The 13,007-nt window shown below is 39.1% G+C and overlaps 2 long non-coding RNA genes across 2 annotated transcripts in view; one reads left to right on the top strand and one right to left on the bottom strand.

Annotated features, from left to right (window-relative positions):
* Positions 1-8,099, bottom strand: part of LOC116672872 (uncharacterized) — a 13,809-nt gene extending 5,710 nt beyond the window's left edge. The window contains exons 1-2 of the long non-coding RNA XR_004327667.1: positions 8,047-8,099; positions 5,051-5,056 (exon numbers count right to left, since the gene is read on the bottom strand). This is a non-coding gene — a long non-coding RNA (uncharacterized LOC116672872). The remainder of the gene's footprint in view (positions 1-5,050; positions 5,057-8,046) is intronic.
* The window catches only part of LOC116672874 (uncharacterized), a 116,871-nt gene that overhangs the window by 53,020 nt on the left and 50,844 nt on the right, over positions 1-13,007 (top strand). The window lies entirely within an intron of this gene.

The raw sequence follows: 13,007 nt of genomic DNA, 5'->3' as shown, positions 1-13,007 counted from the left end.
TTGGTTGATGTATCGCAGTGGGAATCGAACCCGAATCTCCCACACCAAAGGCATGTATCATATCCATTGTTCTATCACGACCCCTATTGCCTTGTAATACAGCCCATTAGAGGAACTGGATGGACATTGATGGTGGCTAGACTACTTAGTGGGCCATGGTATTCAGATTAAAATGCCCAAGGTTAGCCTAAGCAGATAGAAATGTAGGTGAAAGGCTGGGACAAGCTGTAGATTGTTTGTCATTGACATTTGGCAGAGTCATTGCGTTGGTATTCAAAGCCAGGTTGAAAGTATGTCATACTTAGCATCTACAGAGTGCTCAGCCAGCGTTTGGCATTGTTTCACCATGTGTATCGGTAACTAACATACCACCATGGCCACTACAAAATAAAATAAAAAACTATGCAAATCTCACAAAGCACCAGACCAACAGCAAACATCTCTTTTTTTATCCATTCCAAATAATGTTGCCACAGTTCCACAAAGTCCCTCCTGTTGGAACACCTGGCTGTTTAAGGGGGGATCCTCAAGGACCTCGAGGTCCAGGGGCCGAACCTGCCTGAGCCCCTGGGCCACCCTGCCTTTTGTCCCCGGGACGGCAGCACTGCTCGTATTCCTCGCTCCCAATCCCAGCTCCGTAAGAGAATACCCCAACTACATGGGGTCCAAGGAGTGGTCACGACATTGTGTGTGTGTGTGTGTGTGTGTGTGTGTGTGTGTGTTGATCAGCGTTCTTAATTAAATGACTGGGTGGCTGTCCATGTGCTGCTGCTGACTGGAGCTGAATAGTGCACCTGCATCATTGTTAGAAGTGCAACGCTCGACCCCTCACCCCTGACTTTTGGCCTGTAACTGTAAACCTGGAAATACTGGAATACAGCAGGAAACTCATTGGGAGTGCTAGAAAGTCCCAATGTAGGGACACTTTGTGTGCATACGTGAATTTGCATTGTATCCGTATTAGGGTATGCATGACAGCATGTGTTCTAGGTGTGTGGATGGGTCATCTGTGGATTCCGTTTACCTTGAAACTTCAAGGTAGCGCTTGTTGATTGAAAATGCAAAACTTCCTACAAGAGTGAACAATAGTCTTAAAGTCCCAAGTCCAGGGTTCAAACAAAGGGCCCAGGAAGTGTACAGGAGCCTGTTTGGCAGCTTTCGAACATGTGAAGCCAGCTGTGAAGGACATTAGGCTCTGACGCCAAGGCTGCTGAGAGTTACAGCGTACAGTATGTTTGCGATGAGAACTCCCTTCCAGGCCCCAGCTGTCCCTTTTAAGAGCTGGGTTATTACTGGCTTTATTGTTATTACTGCCTGTTTTTTAAAGGGGCAGGCGAGCCAGGGGAATAATCTGCCCGTCAGCACTCACATTAATGGCCTAATTGGTCTTTTCTCTCCCAGTCAAAACGCAGGCCTCAGCCTCACGGAAATGCTAAGCCCTCCAAGCCCCTGGTGCCTAAATTCCCCAGAAATGCATGATGTCTCTGCAAAGTGGAGCTGTCACTACCCTTCTCTCTCATTCACATTGTTGTCATTCCTGCTTTTTTTTTTCTCCTTTTTTTCCTGTTTCCTTCCATCATGCTAGTATCATTTGTGGCACCAACTTGAATGGAACTTCAGTGACTTCAACCCCCAGGCTCAACGTGGGTAATGTATTGTCAACCATAAGTCTAATATGTACACAGGACATGCAGAGCAGCATTTCATAAATGAAAGAAAGGCTCATTGTGGATTTTTTAACTTACTTTTTGGATAACTATTTCCTTGTTTTGACATCAAGGATTGCCAGTGTCCTAAGATGTTGCTGTTATCGACTTAGGAAGTTGACTCGCTCTTCTTCACAATGCACAAGATTGTAATGTAAGAGACAACCATTTTAGTAAGTTAGGCTATCTTCAGGATTTTCTGCTTTCTGTTTCATTATTTATTTGTAAATGGAACATTTGGGGTTTTTTGAACCACTGGTCGGACAAAACAAGTAGGAGGTTCTGGTGGAAATTTTCTCACAATTTCCTGACATTGTATTCATTATTAGTGGAATCACATTGTGAGGATGTGATCAAATGCAATCCTAATGAATAATCATGAAAAAGTAAACATGTTTTTGTGTTGCATAATGTGAGGAGTTTTGTGTGATGTAATGCACTAAAACAAAATACATTGTACCGCATTGGCTGTAACTACACAATTATTTGTGATTATCGATTCATTTGTTAATATTTCAAATAATACTTGAAAAAAAAAAAACTTAAAAAGGGGAAAAAAGGAAGTTCCCAGAGCCCCAACGTGACATCTTTAGAGTTTGGGAAGGTTTGACATTTTTGCTTGATAAATGGAATGATTCATCAATCAGCCTAAATCACAGGGCTAAAAAAAAAGAGAAGCATCTTGTCACCACTAATTTGGATGCTTGAGAATCCATCCGTTGGCCCAAATGACATTGTTGTCCGACCGGGACGTTGGCAGAGATTATTCTAGCACCACAGTTAAAGACAAAACTAAATCCAAATGGCCTCCTAAATACTAGTAGGTGTGCATCCATCCAGACAAAACTGGACTCGTCATTGTCGGATCTCTTGGCTCTCTTGTCTCTTTGGTATTCTTTGGTATAATCACATCACACACCAGCAGGCCAGTTAGTGAGCGTACATGTGCGGTTTACTGATGCCGCTTCACATGATTTCTGGGTATTGAAGTTCACATCTTTCATTTAGTTCTTACTGTCATTTCAAGCCAGCTTTAAACCCTCCAATACAGCTTTACTGGCAGCTAGGCAGTATTAAGTGGAGCAGATTGAGGTGTTAATGCCTTGCTTAAGGGCACTTTAGTAGGAGGCTATTCATTGGGGTGTGCCTGGGTGGCTGGGAGACCCTTGTCAATTTTGGCTGAAATTGCTAAACTTGCTTCAAGCTTTCCTGCCTTTCCTTGTAGCAGAGCTTTTCCCCCTTGGTAGATGATGTAACACAATTTATGAGTTGCAGAGCAAATCTCCATTTTTTTACCCCCCAACATCTCTGTCCATTGTCGCCCTCCATTTCAGACACCAATTAAACACCACTTTCAGTTTGTTTGCACAATCTATTAGCTTTACAAATGATATTGTCATTTTTGTTCCAAGCACAGCCAAAGCGTGTGGAAACATTTCACCACATCCCTGTTTTGGCAACACTCTCAGACTTTATCTATCATGATCTAATTGTGTAGATGGCAGGCGACTTTTTCTAAATGTCCTGTGTCAATCCGGGAAGTTTTCCAGCGCCTTGTGTTCCCCCGTGAGTCGTGTGCAGGAGAGGTCAGCCACAGTGTGAACGTAGCTATCTGCAGACTGAGGGTTAGCCAGCCAAATGAAGAGATTAGTACAATGTGAACCGCCACAGGTGGATGCAGTTATTCTATCATTTCCTAAGCTTAATTAAATCAGCAACAGAGTGAGGACGAAGAGGCCTGAGCAATTGACGCCTATCAACGTGGCCATCGACATAACTGGCTACTCGTAGTTTAATTTTCAATTTAGCCCCTTCTCCTGCTCCCCTTTAGCTAACTGAGAAAGTAACACACACACACACACACACACACACACACACACACACACACACACACACACACGCTCCCTTGCCAGTCAACCAAGTTGGGAGGTTAGGGGTTGGAGGTTGGGGAGGTGAAGGAGTAGAGCTGCAGTTGGCAGTTTAGTAGGTGTGTGTGTGTGTGTGTGTGTGTGTGTGTGTGTGTGTGTGTGTGTGTGTCTGGGAGGGGTTTAGGGAGAGCTCATGTGTTAGTGTAACTGAAGCTGTCATCCAGCCCCAGGGTCACCTCCCCAAAGCACGCCGGCTGTCTCTTTTAATAGACTAAACACATATGTCTCTCTATACCAACACATGATGAGGAGAGAGAGTAGAGAGGGGAGGGGGGCATAGGAGGAGAGGAGAGTGTGGATTGACTTCATAATTGGCCTGTCACAATTTTCTAATGGTTAATGGAAATTGACAATAACATGAGACGTTTGCCATTTGGCCACATCAGCCTGCGCTTTGATTAGCAGAAGCTGCAGCCACTTTGCATGGCACTTGTCAGTGAATGCATCAGAAACAACAATCAGGTAATGACTGAAACCAAGAAAACACACTCGCCTGTTTTTTGGTTAACACTTTGTGTGACAAGCTATATTATATAATATAGTGTGCATAATTAGACAAAGGGGAAACACTTTTCTGATACACCGGTATGGTGGCTGATGCAACAGCATGTTTGTATCTGATCTAAGGATACTTATGTCTGATGATGTCTTATGTTATTAACTACTTATCTATTAGAAGAATCTGACAGCAGTTTGTTATCTCAGTTTAAATGCAGAACAAAGAATAAGAACGGCTAGACTTTTTCTAAACAACACCATAACTCATAATCTTTTCTAGGAAAATATATTTTGGCAATTGTCCCTTTTATGAATGAGTAATTTAAATGTGTCATTTGCTTTTAGTGAAGTAGCCTAATGATTTCTGGTAAAGAGATTATAAACATATAAGTAACCTAATATGATGATAAAAGATATAGTATTTGTGAGATGCCTGTCCTATGTTATATGCAGTTTAGAGGGCTGAGAAATTCATTATCAAGGTCCCATATTGAAAAAAAATAAAATATATATATATATATATATATATATATATATATATATGAGAATACCATGATGCTTTATTTTATTATACAGCAGGTATGGGTACTACATAAATAATGTGAAAGTATCAAAAGGCTCAACCCACAGAGAAATGGACACAGCCAGTATTGAAAAACTGTGTGTAGAGTGCAGATGTGTAAAACCCGGAAACGCTGACCAATCAGAGCAGACTGGGTGGGTTAGGGTATATTCAGACGGGCTGCATGAGAATAACAATGTTTTTTTAAACAATAAAGCATGTAAACATGCCCTAGTAGAAATCCAAAATATACAAGTATGAACCTGAAAATGAGCATATTATGTGACCTTGAAGCATTCCTAATGCCCCTCAATTCTACTTACTAAACGCATCTGTTTAAGAAAGTTGGTATAAACATTGCACTTTTTCAAATGTATTAATTTTGATGCTGTGCGGTCAAGTTTGTTTTTCCTCGGCTTTATGCGAAAAGATGAGCCACATTTTCTTTCACCCCCAGAGATGTTGTTCAGATCTGATTCAGAAACTTCTTTTTGTCTGAGTCTGTATTGATTGTACTTTACCATTGTACTGTTTATGAATTATTATACAATGGTGAAGAAGCTGGAGTTGGTAAAGAGGTCAATAGAAGATAGCAGGTGGAGGTGGGTTGAGGAAATGAGTAAAAACCAGCGTTGCATAAGTCATTTTGGTAGTATGACTTTTTCCTGTAATGAGTATTGTGATGCAATGTATACAATGCTAATAATTTAGTATCAGGAATAGTCCACAAGCAAAATGCTGTTGGGTAGTTAGTCATATCCTTTACGTCTGAGCGCCTCACATCTGCAGCTACATGGAAAACAGTGAACAATCAGTGAAAATGAATGAAAATATTATTGGTGGTGTAATGAATAATGTTGCCAAAAGTAGGTCAATGTAACCGTAAAGTGATTTGTTTTTAACAGTGCCCCTGCAGGTCTTAGTCATTCCAATTCAGCATGAGTTTTAGTAAAAGGTCGGGCAAGCTAGAAAGAATTTTATCATTGTTAAGATGTGCAGTTGTTGACACTTTTGAGGAAACAGAATATTCTTTTTTAATAAATTGTACTCAACATACCGTTACTGTTAAAGATGAACCTTTTTATTTTATTTTTTTACAATGAAACTTGAACTTGTGTGGTAACAAAAAATTAGCGTGAAGAATTTTCCTGAACCATTCTTGAACCATGGATCTCATTTCCATTTCTAAGTGTACACGTTTTTATCAAAATATGACAAAATCGCTGCATCTGTTTGTGACTCATTTGGTGATCTCAAGCTGAACGTAACTGCCGTTCCTCGAGAAGACAGTAAATACCAACTACAGCAACCATTCAAGCCAAAAGATTTTTTGCAAGTGTTTTTGGTTACTGACACGTTTTGATGGAATTTTGATGCATAAATATTCTTCATATATTATTGTTCTCTTAGCTGCTGAACAGCGCCTTCTGTAATGTAAGTGAAAGGGTTCTGTTGCAGCAATGCCTATGGTTTTGCATTAGTCCTACAGGACACATTATTTACTCCCTTTAGAGAAAGTCGAAAATTATTTTTGTGGACTGTGTCTGAATTCTCATTATACAAAGAACAATTATTATTTCTTCCCGTTTTTGTAATTGGTTTTGGGAGCGTCCTCACTAGGTAAATGGCATAGTTTTTTGACGATTTCGGTGAGAAGGGTTTGTACTGTAGGAGGATGAAGAAGAGAAGATGGGGGGGGGGGGGGGAGTAGTGGTGCACCAGAAGGGGTCCAGAAGGGAGTCAGAAGAGCCTCCATACCCCCCCGACCCCTCAAACAGGCTCTTCAGAGAGCTGCTGGCTGGCTGTGCTGTTGAACTTGGCCTTGCCGTCACTCCAGTGTAACACAACACCATGCACAGAGGGGCCTGACAGACCCGGGGACGAGGGAGACTGGGAGGAGGGGGGGGGGGGGCAGGGGGCCCCCTGGGACGTAGAGTGCATTTCAAACCCATCAGTGTCAGTTAGTTCACTAAGTGGTGACATAATCACCGTCGCCATGGCTGCTCCTCTGGGAGAACCAGGCATGGAGGGAGAAACGGTGGGAGCCCCCCCTCCCCCCCAATGTATCCCCGCTGGGGTGGAGCAGGGGCGCTTTAACCAATCTGCTCTTCTTCTGTCCTGGTACCAATTTCGTGGTATTACAGTATGAGGATATAGTACACTGGTCAATATGATCCAAGGTCCCAGCCGTTTATTAGCCTGCGGTAGAACCTTTACATAAAGAAGTACAAGGAGCCCCACAAACGCACTACTTTTGTGTAAGGGGTCACAAGCCAAAAAGTTTGGGAACCGTACTGGTTTAATATTTAACAATGTGTTGTATCCTCTGAGATTTATTTGAGACAGTTTTTAAGTGTAATACCTTCATCTGAAAAGTAACTAGTAACTACGAATGCAGTTGGTTTAAATGTGAAATATTTAAAATAAACTGTGTTGTAACATTTTAGATTTTTAAACGCGCCCTTCCTACATCAATGTCTGCCACTGTTTTCCGTTAATTTAGCATGAGACCAACTTGCACAGATGTGAAACTTGCTTCAATTGTGTAATCCATCACAGTGACTATCACATCTGCCTGAAAGATATGAAAACCGCATTCAAAAATGCATGCTTTGACAAATGATTAGCAGTAATGGAAAGTATGTATGAATCCTTGGCCAAGGATCGGGCTTGACAAAAAAGCGAAGTGTACATAGATTTACGTTGATTAGATTTTGGAAATATGTGTGCTATAAAGGTCTGTCAATACTGGCAATAAATGTCAATTCAAATATTCATTTTATAATAAATACACAAGTTGAAATGTATTTTAATTTCTGATAATTAATAAGTGTGGAGGAAATTGGGGAAGAGTATTGATGTCCCTATTTTCAGTTAATTGCAGAAGTAACACTATTAGCTATATATATAGCTATATATGTATGTGTATGGATGTATGTGTGTGTGTATATGTGTGTGTATTTATATATATATATATATATATATATATATATATATATATTATATATATATACAATGTGTTTGTGTATTTATATACATATATACACACACATTGTATATGTGCGCGTGTATATGTGTGTGTGTATATATATATGTATATATTTATACATATGTATGTATATATATATATACATATACACATACACAAATATATACTTATGTGTATATATATATATATATATATATTCATATGTGTATATATACACATACGTGTGTGTATGTGTGTGTGTGTGTGTGTGTATATATACAGCTGGCCTACCCAATCAGAAATTCAAAGTTAAAGCAACACTAGAGAACTTTTCCCGCTTCAGGTGCCCCTACAGGTTGTCTCATTGAAACTACAACTTGAAACTTTATACATTGTTTGTTTGCAATTTCACTATTAAATTCACTTCTGAGACGTTTAACTGACACGTAACCGCTATCAGCGCTCACACGCTCCACATAGCGCCAACTGCAATTTTTAATGAATGTATCCTACAGGCAGTCTGGCACACGTGGATGCTCAGTATTTTCCGTGGGAGCTCAAGGCAACCGCAGACCTCTGAGCTAGTCAGCTTCATCACATTCCTTTTTCATGTCATTGACGATACTTTGGCAACAGGTGGCACAGGAAGTTAGGGTTGCATTCTCAAAGAAAGCAAGTCCAATCTTGTGGTGCTGTCAACCGGGCGTTGGGTCAGAACCATCTGCTATCGATGGGGGCCGGGACTAAGAGCTACATGAAAAAGTATTCACCAAACAAGCCATTTTGAAATCTTACTGTTTTCATTAATATAAAGGTTGGGTGACCCTCCCCCAGACTAATAAGCGTTGGGCGACCCTCCCCTCAACAAAGAATAAAAAGACATGACCCTCCCCTATTTTTTTCTCAGGTGGTCCATTCCATAAACATTGGTAAACACATAAAAACGGTCCCTTAACTGATACAGTAAGGGACTGGTGTAGCCAAAGCTCCCATTTAAATAAACAGCTACTGCATGTGACTACAATGGTTAACGGCGTTTTTGTAATCTTTAATTCGTTTTTTGCATTTCAACCTATTTTGCCTCCGTTTGTATCTTTTTATATTATGCAATGTTGAGATGACAACATGAATATGCCCTAATGAAGTCGCTCTTGAGCAGTTTTGTTTTGTTTCCTGTTTCAACCACATGAATAGTGAGGAAACTACCAGTGCTGTCACAGGAAGACAGCCGGTCCGATCCAAATGACTGGTTCCACTTTTCACAGAGAACTTGAAAGTGATGCTGTTTTTCACATCTCACCTACGGGTTTCCATTGGTTAAGGTTGCAGGCCACCTTGTTGTTGTTGTTGGAGTAGCATGGATTTCTCTTTCCACCAATTTTTGAAATAGCACAATACATGAATCACATTGCACACTCATAAAATTGAGACGCACAAGAGATGCAACTGTAGCACATTTTGGAATACAAGGTTGAGGCCTAGAAACCAGTCCTGTGTAGCTTTGTGTAAATCCAAGTTGGAAAGGACACACTACTACTATACTAACAATAAAATGAAGCGCTGGTGGAATGTAACTAAGTACATTTACTTAAGTACTGTACTTTGAGGTCCTTGAACTTGAGTCTTTTCTTTTCATGCCTCTTCGACTTCTACTCCACTACTTTTCAGAGATAACTATTGTACAATTTTACTCCACTACATTAATCTGACAGGTTTAGTTACTTTAAAAATTAAAATACAAAACACACAGTTTATAATATACTTTTTCTTTTATAAATTAAAAGAAACAAGTCCAGCAAAAATGATTAGCCTACTAAACACTTAGTTGATTGACAGAACTGTTTTAATCGTTTCTAGTTTCTAAAATAGGATTATTTTGTATTGCGTACTTTTACCTTTAATACTTTAAGTACATTTTCCTGATGATAATGACATACTTTACAAGTATTTTGAGTGTGGTATTACTTAATACTTAGTAAAGAATCAGAGTAATTCCTACACCAAATTAAGCAAAGTACTTATTAATCTTGAACACTTGAAAGAAGTTGTACAGGAGAAGTACATGAAAGATGTACAGATAGCAGGCACATTCTCTTCATAAGAGCAAATCTGTACAGTTTTATGTTCATTTGGAAGATGCTTCTGCAAAACTGTGACTTACAATACGTGCATTCAACCTAGATATAAGTCATCTACTACCAAACAATAACCTGGCAACTACAAAACATGCTGAGAAAAGAAATTAGTTAATTCTTAGCCCCAACTGCAATGTCTTTGTTTTCAACATGGTGGTAGGTGGTAGGTGGTGGTGATGGCGCAGTGGATATGACAGATGCTTTTGGTGTGGGAGTTCTGGGTTCGATTCCCGATGCGATACATCAGCCTGAGAGGCGTGCAACCTCTGATATAGAACAATTGTAAGTCGCTTTGGATTGTCAGCTCAATGACATGTAATGTTAAAACATGGTAACACAGTACACAGTATTGGTGGGTGGGAAGTTGGTGAAGGATCATGTCCTTGATTTGGCAAGTACTAACCAAAATGTGTCCAGTAAGTACAGAAGAACTATCAAGATTCCTCGTGTTGTTGTTGCTTGGATATGTATAATGGTATAGCTGCTTCTTATTGCACATTTCTTAAATCTCTTAACAACTTTAAGCATAATCTTGTTTAAGATGGCTTTAAATGCAGTCTCAGTAGAAAAGACACCCTGGGTTTTGTTATAACATTGATGATTATGCAATTTTAAAGTACAAGCAAGCTGTGAGAAAAAGGCAACACGATTACCAAATTTGAAAAATGGACAAATTTGGAACTGGCTGTCACTACCAAATAGATTTACACAGCGTTTTGATAATGGGAAATTTTCTATAATCTTACATTACTAATTTTTTTTGGGGAAACGCAAACAAGTAAAAGCTAAATGATCAAGGAGGAAATACTGGGAACTCCTATTGACTAATTTTCAGAATGCAGTTCGGTGATTGCTGCACGAAAACGTAAAGCAACCAACACAGGAAAACAACATGACATGTTGTTGAGTTTGCCGGATTGTGGAAGCTGATAAGGGCTCATGTCCTTAACTTTGGCATGTACCAACCGCAATGTGTCTAGTACCAAGTACCAAAGAACTATCAAGATTCTTCGTGTTTTTACTTGTTCTTTAATCTGATATCCCTCAACACAAAATCTTGGTATTGCTGCTTCTTACTGCAAATGAAACCAATGCATTTGAGACGTTTGTCGTAATTTTGTTAAACGAAGACAAAAAAAAATTCCAAGTCAAAGACATCTTTAATAGAAAATACAAATTGGAGTATTCTTAAGTTTTTAAAATCTGTAGTAAAACATACATTTTAATCGGTTTGATTGTACATGGTCTCCATCTGTCTGTACATTTCCCTAGCCAAGAGTGAGAGAAGAATCAAATCAAAACTAAATACAGTAGCACGGGGATTTTCAAAATTTGCTAATTGATTAGAAGTGCATTCTTGTAACTTGGGTTGTCTATCATACATTTAAGGTGGCCTAGGTTCTGCGTAAGAACTTTCAGTAACGCGTACAACACAGGTGACTTTTCTTGTCTAACTAATAACATGCATATCTGTGAATCACTGCACCTGGAAGCAGATATTCAAATGGTGCATTTACCATGAATTAGTGACTACCTCACCTATAGGCACCATTCATATAAAGACTTCGGAATGTTCTGTTCTGCACCTTTTCTTAGCTGCCACCGGCATACATAAAAAACACAGCTGAGGAAGTAGCTCGCTAATTTTTCCCCTCTTTTTTTTTTTTTTTTTGTGTGTGTCTTGGTCCAATCTCAGAGAAGATGGCTATCATACTGTCGGTAGCGCTACCGCTATGCCTACGGAGTGATCTTTACTTGATTTTTCCACCGATCAGACATTTCCAAATGACTGGGATAAAATGTGAACAAGTCTCGGGATGACGTGATCCCCAATAATGCCCTCCCTTCCATCAGCGGCGGCTATCTAGCGATGGACAAGACAAAGGAGCTTATCAAACAGGGCCGATAACACGGCAGCCAATTAAGATATGCTCTCTCTATCACACAATATGCGTTCACTCTCACTATCAAAGGGTCAGGGAAGGAGAGGGAAATGAATGGGATCGGTAAACGAAGACGCCCTGTAACCTGAATGGAAAGGCAGTATTTTGAAATGTTTTGTGGGAAGATATCCCTTGACTTGTGAGAATGACAATTTTATATCGTGGACAATTTGTACATATGTAAAAAAGGCATGGATGCACTAGTTAAAGAAAAAAAAGCCCAGTATTAAGGTAGTGGGCACTAGATGGCACTAATGAATGGTAATTACAATAATCTGCCCCTGTAAAAAAAAAAAAGATTCAGAATTCATTATTTACTAAGTCATTGCTCAGATACTTTAATGTCTTTTACAAGGAACTACTGTATGCCAAGCTAATGGTAGAGCAAGGAAGGCACACCTGGCCTTGAATTATGAATACAAATACACACTTACATCATTGTGGACATGTACACATATAAATGTGGAAATCTAGTATAGTGAAACTTGATTCAAATTCAACCAAGTAAATAATTCAGAATTCTACCCATAAAAACACAATTACTTGAACTGTCATGCATAGATTTGGATGATCTCTTCAAGGCCTTTAATAGATACATATCCAACGTTCCTAACACCTTCTAGTCTTATTTTACAATACAATGGTGTGTTTTCTTTGTGCAGCATGTTAATATAAGAGCCACCTCAAAGCTAAACACATGTGTTTTTTTTCCTCCCCCCCTTGCTCATTTCTAGTTTCAGTACTTTAATCAGATGTGCTCCATTTAGACATGGGCTTCAGATTTTGAGGGTTTTAAATTAGTCTTCAATTCCAGGTAGAATAATTAGTGAATGTCTCCCCGAGTGTAGGCATCGGGCTTTCTTGTTTCAGATGGCTTTTTAAATGCAATCTCATTTGAAAAGACACTGCGTTTGCTTAGAACATTTATGATTATGCAATTTGAAAGTACAAGCAACCTATGAGAAAAAGGGAACACGATTCCCAAATTTGAAATATGGAAATTGGCATTGGATGTCAGTCCCAAATTCATATACACGTGTTTTAAAAATGAGGAGTAAAAACTGTGTGAAGAATTTTTTTTTTATACATTCTTTCTGCTGTTACATTATTCAATATTTTTGCAAACTAGTAAAAGCTAAATATTCAATGAGGATCAGTTTTAAAAAAACATAGTACCTCTTATCATTTATCTAGAATTTAAGGTCTTATATGTACACCTGAAATATTAGTTTTATATATATATATATATATATATATATATATATAT

This window comes from Etheostoma spectabile, chromosome 23 (genome assembly GCF_008692095.1).
Source record: "Etheostoma spectabile isolate EspeVRDwgs_2016 chromosome 23, UIUC_Espe_1.0, whole genome shotgun sequence".
Classification (NCBI taxonomy): domain Eukaryota; kingdom Metazoa; phylum Chordata; class Actinopteri; order Perciformes; family Percidae; genus Etheostoma; species Etheostoma spectabile.
Note: the sequence above shows the minus strand (reverse complement) of the source record. Positions and strands in the feature narration are given on the sequence as shown.